Here is a 14,877-nt window from a genome sequence, read left to right as displayed (position 1 = left end):
ATTCAAAATCGAAGCCGCAACAAATGCTTACATTATTTTATCTACATTCGTTATTACAATCCATTTCTATAAGTCTTATTGTAATCTGGATAAGTCACAAATTGTGACAATAAAAATATATTGTAATGAATTCAAGTGCGACTGTTACAAATGCAGAAATTCGGCCTTTGTTGTTTACCCATTGTGTACAATTAAACGTGGAAAGATGTAATAATCTCAAATATCTTTTTGTGTTTTTTCATAGACACATGCGGGGTCATAATAAATAATAAGTACGGGACGGCGAGAACATTTTAGCGTCACAATGAATTGAATGTAAAAATTAAATGTAGGGTTGGAGCGAGTTAAGCGTGCGTGCGCGCAACCATCAAATACAGGGTGTAATATTATTTATTACAGTATAATATTTGTTACCAGCCACTGTTTATGGCACATATTTTTTATAAATTATTTTTTATTAACGTCCTAAAATGCCTCATTATTTTGCATTGATGTCTGCGGCGTGGGGCTGATATATCATTAAATTTGTTTGTGATTCTCACGAGACTTACGTACACAAGTTTACTCCCTTCAGAAATGTTGTAAACATAATAAGTAAATTATAATTAGGATGCGGCGTTTTCATCTAAATATGATTTTAATATCAAAAGTGTTTCTCAAATATTGAAAGCTTTGTAGAACAAGTAAGATAATTAAGATTTTCAAAAACAACTTAACAACTTTGAGTATTTGGAAAATACAGTTATTATTTTAGTAAATTTTGGAAATATTTTTTTTTGTCATTCATTTTACTCCCGTGTGAATTTATGGACGTAAAGTACCTAAAGTATATTATGTTCTTTCAGGTGTAATTTTACTGATGTACCAATTGTATTTAAAATCCACGATATAAAAAAAAAACAATAATTAGCCAACGACTAAACCCGGACAATAACTTTTGTTAACAGTAAAATTGGCTGTGAACAAAAAATTTAGTAACACAGGGGTCAATTCTCAGCATGTTAATCGAAATATAAGAATTATTCTCGAGGAAAAAATTATTGGTTAGCCCCCAAGCTATATAGTTAATTGTAACTATTTCGTAATAAGCCGTGTCAACTATTGTCGGACTCCCAAACCAAAATCAATTCGCCATATGGTGCCAAGCATAAGTGCTCTATGAAATTCCATTTTATTCGTCAATTACATTGGCAATTTCATTGTTATTCTCTACTGGTGATTCAGTATTTTATTGCATGTTTCAAATTCTATGAAATGTTTCATTTCCATTTACACCTAAACTATCCTAGAATATTCTATAGTTTTTTTATGACATATTTGGACCACTCTCCATAGACAATGGCGTGTGGTTCCGCCCTAGAAATAAATCCCGTTGAATGTTATTGAATAAAGCGACTAACGGAAACTATTGTAGCTAATAGTCAACAATGTTAATGCCAAAGAGAGTTGACGTCTAAAAGGAGGTACGTCTAGTTATTAAAAAAAAAACAGAATATAGGCCGGTTGTAAAATCGCAGACAAATTTTCAACATTTTTGCACTGAGCCCGGGCTTCGCGGCATCTCAAGCAACCGAGAACACGCTGATAAGAGAGACAAATTTAGTACTAGTTTTATGACTTTTTTTAAGGTGATTTTTAAGAAATACTGAACTGTGACAAATAAGCGCTAACGAGAAAATACGTAAAGAATATAAATAATTTCTAACTCCTTAGTTATTTGGGTGAATTATTTAACCATATTGTATAACCTAATTAAAATATATTTATAAATAAAATGGATAATGACCTTATAATTCCTCACAGCAATTCGATTCCAAAATCTAATATCGATTCAAAAGTGAAACGTTACGTAGCTATTTTCATCGAAATAATTATTCAAATTTGGAATTCAACAATACGCAGATAATAATAACGCGCTAACAGCAATGTTTTGTGTGTGTGTGCAGCGTGGTCCCACGAACACACGCGATCTCCCCTCTTTCATTAAATACGTTTCCGCGTATCACGCACTATGTCATTTCCTTTACTAGGGCTGGGGGAATGCGGTTGTGAATTATCGATAAATTTGTATGTAAGAGGAATTCGTTGTGTTCTAGCTATCAACGCCTATTTGGTAGCCTCGCATTTTATATCTGATCTCCTTATATTAGGTATTCATTTAAACACAAGTTTGTTTCATTGCGTTTCATCTCATCTGTGATAATAACTAAATTGGCCTTTACACTAGTAATTTATAACGTAAGTTTTATGGTAAAAATTTACAGACTGTCAAATTTTGTATTGATATATTATTGTTAAATACAAACAAAAAAAAATGTTTATAATTATGTGACGTTCCCCAGGTAAAATTACCTTTATCGGCGATTTTTAGGTTAAGCATATTCCTGTAAGATTCTACGCAAAAACCATTTACTCGTAGATGAAAAATAGACTCATACATAAAAAATTGTCCATAAGGTATCTCAAAAATTGTTAAATAAATGTCAAATATTTCCAAAAGTTAGTCACACCAATAATATTTACGTCATAATTCACTAATGTAAATGTTGCCATAAAATAATTCGCTATAATAATTAATTGATTTTAATAATTTGATGAAGTTGATGTCAGTATGACGATTGACGGCCGGTTTTGTCATTTCTCGATTAATTTCCACATTTACCATTCTTTAAAGAAATTGTTTGAATCTGATTTCTAAAACGATATTATTAAAGGCATAATAAGCACGTAAGTTTACGACTTCACTCGGAAATTAATGTTCACAAATGTAGGTATCAAATGAAAAAATAACCACAACCTGTAATAATTTAAACAGTACTAGATCTTCGATATCCTTTATATTGGCTGATCCAATGATGAATAATTCAGTTATCTCCTTATTAATGATTCATGTTTTATGATTTCCAACGAAGTTTGCCTTTATTTAAATCATTCACATCTAACTCGTAATAAACCGTATATTTAACAAAAGTTTCTGTTCACATCACTATATTGCTTTCCATGGGAAGCTATTTGCGGTTTCAATCAAACCTACGGAATGGTATATTACAGGCTTAAATCCTTTATTTAATTTCAGTTTTAATAATATTAAGTTACTTAACAGGAATAAATGTTAATGAAATTCTACGAATGTTACTAGCTAGGTTTATAAAACTATATACCTATTTCAGTTTGATATCACAATTATCTTAGTTTACTTGTATGTCAGTTGATTGTCGTATTTTAATCATCAAGTTAAGCTTCTATCTATAGTAAGCTTTACCATACATTTCTCAGATTATAAGAATTTCGTGTCTCTTGAAATAAATACTTATTAAAGTAGGTATGTCAATACAATATTATAATAGCTCGCGCAACCTATTGATATTCTTTCATACATTCATTAATTTATCATTGCAATGGTTAAATACTTGAAATTAAGACATAGTAATATACCTAGTCAAACCAAGAAAACTTATATAATATTTTTCATTTGAATTTTACAATACTATCGTTGACTGACTTTGAATAAAACTAGAAATTACCTAAACGAAGATAAAATCGTTGTCCATTCTTGCGAAGAATTGGGGCCTGATTGCCTGACATTGGGTATTTTACAACACGCTTATCTGCACTAAATTGGTCGTTATACAGATTTCGAACTATTTAAACTTCTGTTTCCCAGGCCGTTTGATCGGGGCTGGCTGGTCGAAAAGCCATTAAAACCCCTGGCTTTTGGTCACCCTATTACAATGCGTGTGAGGTTACCCGTTGTTTTTATTAACTGCATAGTTTATTTTTAATTTCCTAAATCATTAATCGATGTTGCCAATTTTGAGTTTTCAATTGTAATGATACAACCATTGTGCAGGAGTTGTTTGTTACAGAGTAAATATAAATAAATACATAAATATAAATATATATTAGGACCAATCACACAGATGGAGCTAGCCCCAAAGTAAGTTTGAGACTTATGTTATAAGATACTAACTCAATGGTACTATATTTGATAACAAATACATAATATAGATAACATCTAAGACCCAGGCCAACCAGAAAAAGATCATATTCCATCATGACCCGACAGGGGATCGAACCTGGGACCTCTCGATTCAGTGGCAAGAACTTTACCACTGCGCCACCGAGAGTTCGAGAACAACAATATTTTGTTGTTCTCAGCATTTTGTATATATGTACCATGTACTATATGTCCCATGACATAGAGTTTAAATTTCGAGAATAATCGCGCGAGATTATTATATACAGTCAACATGACTACCATCCAAAAAATATGACATTTTGACATATTTATTTATGATTTTTTTTTAACATGAAAAATGTTAAAAAAATATCATTATTAAATATGATCATTCTTCAAAAAACTGTATTTGAAACTAGCCGAAAGTATTTTTATCTCGAAGTACGGCTTATAGGTCCATCTAATTCTTATTAAGTCTATATTTTTACGTATTAAGGCCTGATACAAGATTAAAAGGCGATCGATGTTAATTAGTAAGACCACCAAAGAAGCTTTATTGATTTTTCCTCGTCAATTATTGTAAGACTATAAAAATCATGTTTAAAAACTAAATTCGGTAATTCAGCAAGAAGTTCACTCGCTTTAAAATATTATTAGCCAAAACAAGCTATCTTATTTATTCTCACGGCATTAAAAACCTATAAGATATTTTAATTAAGTTCATTAAACAAATTTAATTAATATTCATAAATTGCTCCTGTTTTCCTCTACGTAAACTTTGACGTATATAACAAAATCAACATTTAAATAGTTGTTAGAATCTTTGTCATGCATTAAATATCAATAAAGATTGCTATCGCATCCGTTCGATATATATTATTGAAAAATATAAAATCTTTAACGAAATTGGTGAACGTAAAAACAAAGATTTTGTTTTACATCATTCGGTATTTTAAAATTGCCAATATAGAATGAATTAGATTTTTTTTAATATTAAATTATTATTTTATTACAACGAAGTACGATTATTATTTTCAGATATGGGTTTAGTCCTAGGTGTAACCTTTTTTCTCGTTACTGGAATTTAACTATAACCTGCTTTCGGGACTTTAAGCGCTACGAAAACCGGGGTCGGCTAAAAAATTAACCTTAAATTTGATGTTTCTTAGTCGGCTCGTAAATCCAGGGACCGAAATGGATCACTCCTAATCTAGGGCGGAACCACACGTTACAATTTTCTTATCAACATCATGATACTTAAACTCTACGTCTACATAAAAATCCATTTTCCGTCCCTGAGGGATAACTCACTCGCTACGGTTTATTAAATTTCAATGATACCAAATTATTTTATTACGACTATCGAAAATCAATTTCATGTTCATTATAACGAAACGGCTCATAAAATTGTGTCATAAAATGTATTTATTTATTGTTTTGAATCAGGTTCGTTGGTGCATTTCAGACGAATAGGTAGGTATGATACTACTAAATTGTACATGAAAGTGCCGCAGTTATAAGCAAGAGGGGTAGATACATCCAACATTTATGATTTTCAAAATCGAGTTATTAAGATATTCGTTTTTAGCGCAAAAAGGCAATCTTCCAGTATTTTTACTTTAAAATTTGAAAAAATATATTGGATGCGCTCAACTCGCTTATGACGGCAGATATCAATGACTTACCTAGTCATATTCTCTAAATTTTATAGATTGACAAACGCGGATCGCATAAATTACTGTTCAGGCAGAAATATAATGAATCATTTTGAATTTCTAAATAACAAGATCTAGGTGAGAAAGTCTGTCATTTGATATTTTACAAAGCTTATAATACTCTGATTATCTTGTTACTTTTCATGGTTTATGTTGTAAGGAAATAGAAAAAAAAAATTGCCAATAAATCCGTACCAAGTTTAGAGGAAAACATTACTAATACATCGAAATATTCCATCGATAAACAATACACGAAACACCAAACACCCGCCTCCAACCAGCAGTTACCTTTAATCATGATAGCTGCCCGTCAATGTTTACCTATCCGAAACAAGTTCCAGAGCAAATATTAAGCTTTCCATACAAATGAATACATTCTGACACAATGGGACTTCCATTTTGACCGCGTCTGTGTTTGCGCATACAATTCACACTGCACCGGCCTATGCCACCGAAGTATTCGTTTGACTTTCTTTATTTTATGAATGCCTGGTAACGACTGCCAACCTGCCTACAAATTTTACATCATTAGTCTACTAATAAGATTTTGAAAAAATATTTTAGATTATTTTTGACTACGTTTCTCATCTAGTATTATATTCGTAATAATTATTCAAATAATTTTGTCCTACAGAGTTTTTAAAAAAATGTCGTGAATGGATTATATGTCTAGTGTTCCTTAGACACTACAATAATATCCTAAATAATTACAACTGCTATTATCAATAATTATTTTAAAAAATACTTATATCTATCATTGATATTATTTAAACCATGTCCTTTATTTTGCATAATGACACTATTGCTAGAAATTATTTTAAAAATCAGATAAAACGAAATAAAATTGTAACTCAATAACCGTATCTCATAAACGTTGGCCGGTTAGATGAGGTGTTAACTGATCTAGTTAAGTTTAACTAAGCCAGGTGCAAAGTACAAACTTGTTGATACAAGTGATCAAACTGCAATGTGGGGTTAACTGCATTCTCATTATCTAACACAGTATTGGATTCCATATGAAGTTTATTGGAGTTTATGCACAAGTTTATCATAATATAATTTCGCATTGCTTAGAAATCTAGCACTATAATCTATAGTATAGTTTTACACTAATATGTACGTTACTAATTAAATTATATTATATATAATTATACATCTTACATTTAGGTAGAGGCAGGTGTGTAGGTACGTATCTACCTACCTACTATATATCTATAAATTTTCCATTTAAGTTCTATGCGGTTGTGTAATTGATATATTTTTTAAATGGGGCTAATAAAATAGTTGATTCACCCTTGAAATTTAATTTCAATAAATTAAATTAATATATAATAAATAATAGTAAATAAATTCCTCACTTTGAAAACTATAAATAAAATCTTTAACCATTGTCCTCAGCAGTACGCATTGCTGAGTGTGCCTCATGCACATGCGATTCCTTATGGCGTATTATGGCATTATCCCACTTTGGCGAGTTCGGCATACATTGCTGAGGTTTCATAGCGGTAAATAAAAGCTCTCATACAAACTAGGCAATGTTTGTGTATTCCCATTGGCATCTATCTAAGCTCGTCGACTCCACATCCAGGTCTTTCCTATTACATTAGTCATGTCGTCAATAAATAAAACTATTTACCAGATTATGGTTTTTACCCGAGCGAAGCCGGGACGGCCCACTAGTACATGTATAAGTCAGAATCGGCCAGATGTTCTCCTGTCACTTTGGCTGCCCAAATACACAGTTGGTGGATGTCCTACGCTATAAAAAAATGTAAAATTTTACACAAGATTAACTGTAATTTATTATTTATCTTGAACATTATCTAATTTGGAAACTAGACCTGTTAACCATATCCTTATAAGAAACGAATAACTAATTGTGTACCATATAAAAAGATTTATTTCGTCATTTAAGTAAAGCAATCTTTCTTTTTGATTAATTAATTTTGATTATTTTCTTCTACTTTAAAAACCAGATAGTAAATATTTGGATAAGCAAAAATATGTTTAATTTTTGCTCAAAATATTGAAAACGATTAAAATTTTAATCGGTTAACATAATGTTGAGACACGTAGCGCTATGGCGGAAAATGAAATTGACATGCATGGACTTTCCGCTCCTTTTTTGAACAGTCGCGTAAAAAGGTTTCGTATGAGCATAATATTATTATTCCTTACAGTTCCTGAGGGCTCGTTCGAGGCTATTACTCATCTTTTTCCGACCGTTTTTACTACTAGACGTGAAAAATGCCAGAATTTCCACGATCGTCCAAAGTGGCCGGATTAATTCGGAAGGCACTTATTTCAAATTGGATTTGATTCGAGTCGAATCTTGTACAGTCAACTACAGCCTCTATGTGGTCGTACTAATGGCGAATTTGCAATAAATATGGACAGTTGATTGTGGACAGTCGCCGTAGCTACTTCTTATTTCGTTTTAATAGTGTTCAACTTGTTCCATTTGTCGGTTTTATTTTGATGTCGATCGAGCAGCTTGGCTTTGTGTAAAGATTGATTAAAATTTTACTTTGAAAGAAAATTAAAGTTATTTCCTAGAAATTCTCTTGTTAAATATAAGTTATTAAAATTAACTCAATAAATCTATTGTAGTAGATAAAGGTAATAATACCCGATGAAGTTTTAAAATATTTTTATAATGTGACCTGCTGACTACAAAGAAGCGTTACACTTGACGAATTGTGTCTAAAATTAGCTCTGATTAAAATTATTTTGAGTTTTTTTGACTTTCTTATTACATCAAAAACCGCTATTCGGATTCTGAATATATACAATTTTAATATGTATAAAAATGATATACCTAGCAGAGTAACCTATCACCAACGCACTCAATGACATGTTATTTGTAAAGGACAAAGCCCGGCAAAAGCTACTATAAAAATAAATGACTTATGATTACTTACTTAATGACTTACTTACAAAATAATTCAAATTAACTGATGTAAGTAGTTCATGAAGATAATATCGTAACGATTATATCTGTCCAATTGAATCGATGGATTTTAAATTTTAAATATCGAATGACCGACGCTTGAGCTTCTTGTTCAGTCACCATAATTATTATAAGGATTAGTACACATTGTGACTTTTTAGTGCAACGTTTTTTTTTTCAGGTTCTCTATAGAAGCCGTATAAACCTTACCAATGTGAATAAAATTTTAGTAATCCAAGTTTCACTGTAATATTCTAAAATTTGGCTACGGTAAGGACCTTATACCTAAATTTAGACTATTACAGTGAAACTTGGATGAATAGAATCCCAAGGGAACAGTTATTTTATTACATTTAAAGAGGTGGTTCATATTTCACTAATAGAAGTTTTTTAGCACCAAGGTGACGAGACTTCAGTATTATTTTTAGTTACAGAAGTTTACCAATTGTTGTTATATAAAATATGGTTAAATTGTCGTATGTATAATACAAACAGAACGTAAATAGATATTTTTTAAATATAAATAAACAATATTTTATTTGTGAAATCCGTGTATAGCCTAGTATTATTTTTATTAAGAAACATATGACATGAGACTATTTATCTATACTATTATAATAAAGAAGAATGCGTGTTTGAGTTTGTATGTTTGAGGCCGGTAATCTCCGAAACTATCGAATCTATTTCAAAAATTCTTTTTCCATTAGAAATGTACAATATCGAGGATTACTATAGGCTATATTTTATCTCAAAATTCCAACGGGAGCGAAACTCCGGACAACATCTAGTAGAATATAATCTGCAGGGTTTTCGTCAGCGAGTATGTGAAGGAGCCCTTATAATTATATTATGTGTGCACATTGAGTATGAATGTCAGTTTACTTTATCGAATCTTCTTACGCTTATGTGAATGTTCGTTGGTTACTGGCAGCTTAAAAATACTTATTTTTAACTGTTACTGTATATAGGTATTCTTGTCGCATATCGTATGACTCTTGATCTTGCACATAATTATCTCATCTAACATATATATTTGTGGGATTCCTAGTATAGGACTCCTCCATTTATGCCTTAGAGTGGCCTTATTATGTGACAGCTGATAGGTAACAATTGCATGCCCAAAGAAATTTTTAATTTTTAACTTTTTGTCGTGAATTGGTTTACTTGGCTCTGCGTTACCGAGCACTAATTATAAGCCAGGCCCCATTGCACCGTCGTTTCCCATTACGACGACGCAACACTTTTTAGCTCTGTTCTTTTCTGTAGATTTTGACATGTACGTCGAAACTTCATACAATTTCTGCGTTATCTGTCAACGGACGTCAAAATTCGGTGTGGAGATAGTTGGAGAGCTGGAAAGTGTCATATGCCACTTTTTGCCACGAGCGAATCCGCGGGCGACAGCTGGTCGTATTGTATTTATTCAATTTGTATCTATTGCACGTTCTTTTATTCAATTTTTCTATGATAACATCTAGCCAGATTATATCCTTTATCCACCTACATCATAATGGATATTACCGGAAGGCTACTTGAGGAAATGTCAAGAGCGTTGACCTCAACTAGGGTCCTCTAAAACAACATAAAACGAGGTAAAGATAAATACTGATGCAGTTTGCTCAAGTGCTCGTAGGTGGTACTCGGAGTACAAACTATAGTGAGTCGCATACCACGACGAGAATTACGTGTAAAACAGGTTATAATTTTCCAATTAGTATGATTTAGGGGTTTAATTATTTTTCATGTCAATATTAGTTGTCGGTTATAAAAATAAATTGATGATTCTGTGTCTTGAAAATTAATATATTTCGAACAGTTGCGCTTTTAAATTATATCAATTAAACCTTTTAATAAATGTATCGATTGTCATAAAAAAAAATCCAGCTAGAAACATCATATTATAATATTGCATCCAAAATTAGATTTCTCTTGCAAAACTATGTCATTAGATAACCAACAATAGTTCCATGATATTACTGCAATATGCATAGTTGCCCGTAGTTGCACAGTTGACTGGTTCTGTAGTGTTCTACCGCTTTAATTGAGTCCAAACTGGCCAAAACTTGCGCTCATTATACTGTCATACAACTGATATTTGGAAAGTTGGTCTAATGAATATAATGAATAAGAAGTTGGTATAAAAAATAAGAATAAGTACTAAATGAGTATTAAAGGGAGGAAATAGTATATGATGATGTCCCATTTCGATTATGGCGACTACTTCTACGATTTTGAACGCGCTGGTTTACTCGCAAGTGGCTTGTGTACATATTTACAGCTAATACCATTCGTATAATAAATTTACCTTTTGCTTGCTATCTAAATTATCTATTTCTAGAAGTCTAGATTATCTGGTATAATAGGTTATGTTTTGGTGTAAGGATATTTGCAACTCCTCAATGTTCATTGACTATAATTTGTAGGAAAATCATATTGTTTCAAAATCATGTGGGCGAAGCCGCGGGCAAAGGCTAGTTTAATTTCGTGCCTCTATATGTTTGTAAGAAAAGACATTTCGTTGTTTCTAAAAGTTAAAACATACTTCAAGCTAAAGTCTCATTCTGTCAATGTTCATAATATATGGTTTCTTTAGTAGCGACTTAAAATGCTTAACACATCATCTGAAGTTTTCTCAAGAACTGAAACAAAACTGAAAATTTACTTTTTTTTTTCCTTTTTTCCAGTGCATCTTCGGAGCGCACTGCGTACACCTGGCTACCAGACACCAGAATAGAGTTCTGCTCACCATACAGCCGGCGACGGAGCTCCAACTCCACCGTTTATGAGAGCGACTGATGGTACGAGGTCTTCGACCAACTAGATGAGGCGTTGCTTTGATCTCGGACACTTGAAGTGAAATCCCCTGTACCACGAAACTGCTAGTGATTTTTGACCATCGATAGATAGATTTATTTAGGTAAATTTGACTATTAAAATTTAGACAACGTGACACTTAATTGTTTCATAATATTGTATTTTTAATGGACTATGTTCAAAAATTGTCTTGATTTTAAATTAATACTGCTCATACATTCTGCCTTTACACGTATAGTAATAACATTATATATGTTAGTATAACATGACTTTACCAACGATAATCAGTTTACCGCTTTTTTTCTATAGATAAATTTCGTTATTGTTCGGCAAAAGTGGAAGCGGGATGAAGCGTCGAACATTTTTGCTCATAAATTCGTTAATATTCGAAACGAGAAGAACTTCTCTGGCAAAATGAATATTTATGACGGGCTACTGGTAATGCTCCATTTATGGACAAAGTTAGAATGTATTCTGTCGACTTATCGAGTGTGGCCGGATCACAAAGCTTTCCACATTGTGTTTTGAACGCGATGAGAAAATAACAAATGATATCGATAGTTCCAACAGTATCTTTGACACTCGTTTGTTTTAGACAATGTGTATAACTGTAAAGTAAAAAACAAATGCTTTGTACAAAAATTTCATTTTTGACATAGGTTTTTATTGACGTCAGTGTTTATATTCAACATGTAAAGGAATCGTGTCCTGCACGTACATATTTTTTTTAAAGCCGTTGATTAGTTCACGAGTCGAAAGTCAATCTTGGTATATCATGCTAACGCATTGTCACTCGAACTAAACGTGTATGTCAAATTTCAGAACAATAGGTTAAATTCCATCCGAGCAAACATGGTTACATACATTCCAAGTTAAATAAAACTTTTGTGTGTTTTCGTAATTCAAAGTAATAAAGAACACTGGAAATTGAAAATAGACCTCTTTTGCCTCGACAACGACTAATGTCTCGTAAAGCGAGATATCTATTAATATTTTTTTAAAGTATCCTAGTCCTCTTGGTTATAAATTAATTGCTTAATATTATTATTAGTGCGGGTATTAAAATGTGCACGTACCTTTTATACTTCGGACGTTTCGGGTCGTGTTACAACGACCCGTGGTGGCCGAGTGGCTGACTCAGCGACATGACAGAATATTTATCTACCGCTAAGTAGATTTTCTGCCATGTACCGTCACAAAACAACAAAAGTGCGCGTGTAATACCCGTATTAAGCAATTAATAATGAAATGCGAAAGTTTAAATTAGTTATAATTATAAGTAACTAGTATTATATTACTATTAAGACGTACGAATTTGCAAGATATTGTGTAAGAAATAACACCATTTGTTATAAATTATATAAGTAGTCTAGTTAGTCACTTGTATGTAAAAGATTAGATAGGTTTGAATGCTGTGATTTCATTATTTTGTTAAAATTATGTTAAGCTTCACTGCAACAGAAAGAGATGTAGGTATGCATACCTTTCGATTGCACCGTCAAATTACGGTATGTAATTTATGCTATAGTTATGTTATGCCAACTACACACTATACATATAACATTGCGTACTTTGTAATAGAGCTTTTATGTATCGCACTGAAAAACCAGCAATGTATGCCGAGTCCGCCAAAGTTTGGCCAACTGTTTGTCTTCGATAAAACTTTTGAGAACACGGAAATTAAAAAATATTCCATTAAAAGAAAAATTATGTTGTATGTTATCTATCAATTATAACTTGTTATGTTTTCCGTCATTTTGTAAGTTCTATAACTTTGTTTTTGGCTTGGCCATTGTAAAATATAAATATTAAACTATTTAGCCATAATGATAAATTTATTTTTATAATCTAGAAAACCCAGGTTTCAAGACACACGATCCAATATGTAATCGTAATTGTACAAAACTATTGTAACATTTATATTGTAAATAATAGTGATTTAAATATCCTAGTCAATAAATTTGCTTCTGATATAAATATTGTTTTGGTAATGATAAGGGAATTGCGTGAAAATGACATTTTGAGAGACTGTTTCAGATGTAAAGTTATAAATTTGTTATTACTATCCAGTACTTCTGCATTATCTATAGTTGTATTCCTCGTTGAGGCCATCATGTGGAATGTAACACACACACAACAGTTTCCTGGGCAATAGTGGAGTGTTGAGTGTTGATATACGTATCTGCGGAGAACGCAAACGAGGATTGAAAAAGTAGAATTGCATTTTCTTCTCCATTTCACATACTAGCTGATAAATCGTCAACTAGAGTGCAGGTTTCCCAGCGACATTTTTCTTCATTTTCTTCTTCTTAATCATTCTATGAGAGACATTGACAGTATTTTATGTCTAATAAGAAGTAACTATGTTTTTTGATAATTAAGTAAATTAATTGGACCACTCGCTAAATTATTTATTTTATTATACCAATTAATTTTAAGTTGTATCAGAAACTAGTAAATAATATTTATTAAATATCAGTAACAACGATTTATTATCACTATTGATATAAGTTCTAATCATTCATCTAATCTACATTTTAACCTTATATTTAGCATCAGTTGATTAATAAATAAATCATACGAAACAGAGACAAAAATATTCTTCCATTTACTCAATATATTAATGCTAAATATTTATTACGGGAAAAATATCTTACTGTACTCGTACATGTAAATAATGAAATGTTTACAACAGTCATATTTATTTGTTCTGATTTATTTTAAAATAATTAAATGCTGTATTAATTTACCTATTTGTATTATTTATACACCGATGTTAGTTTTTGACCGAATTATAATAAAGTTTATCCGCCGTCTGAAATTTTACAAAAATGGGGCACATTGGAGGGAGTTATGACTGAATAAAAAGTAATATTTTCATTGCCATATCCATCCATAGGATGTCATGTTTCTGTAACAAAAAAAAAACAACTACTTAAATACATTTTTAATGTGTATAACATTTGCAGTTATTACATGCTTCGTCATGTCTTCATGTCCTTCTATTTGTAGAAAAAAAACACTTTCTGCTTTAAAATAACGCATTTTCTTAAGAATTTTAATGACTTAATCGGCCGTAACGTGACAAAGCTATTTATAATTAGTACGATATAAAAACCATTCGTACTAAACCGCTTGTTAATTATAGCCGATTTACCAAGGATTCGATTTCCAACTGTCACAATGAATGGCAAATAAGTTTATTTCATTGGTTATTTATTTACATCTTGGCCTGAAATTTCTCACATACCACAATTTAGGCCACGTATTATATACTATGTCGATCGGCGTTGTTCACCCCAAAACAATACGACATTACGAGTAAAACATATGACTCGTCAGGGAACTAAAAGAAATATAACATAATTGACGACTGACATATGTACCTACATCTGTGGAATACAATAAATAGGGTGCATATTCAATAAACTTTTTTTAAA

At 31.6% G+C, this 14,877-nt stretch overlaps 1 protein-coding gene across 1 annotated transcript in view; it reads left to right on the top strand.

Moving 5' to 3' along the window:
- The window catches only part of Toll-6, a 103,395-nt gene extending 89,249 nt beyond the window's left edge, over positions 1–14,146 (top strand). The window contains exon 2 of the mRNA XM_053748789.1: positions 11,308–14,146. The gene's annotated coding sequence lies outside the window, so the exon portion shown is untranslated. The remainder of the gene's footprint in view (positions 1–11,307) is intronic.
- The last annotated feature ends 731 nt before the right edge of the window (positions 14,147–14,877 follow it).

The sequence above is a fragment of the Plodia interpunctella genome, chromosome 8 (assembly GCF_027563975.2).
Source record: "Plodia interpunctella isolate USDA-ARS_2022_Savannah chromosome 8, ilPloInte3.2, whole genome shotgun sequence".
Taxonomy (NCBI): Eukaryota; Metazoa; Arthropoda; class Insecta; order Lepidoptera; family Pyralidae; genus Plodia; species Plodia interpunctella.
The sequence above is the reverse complement of the archived record's forward strand: the minus strand, read 5'-3'. Positions and strand labels throughout refer to the sequence as shown.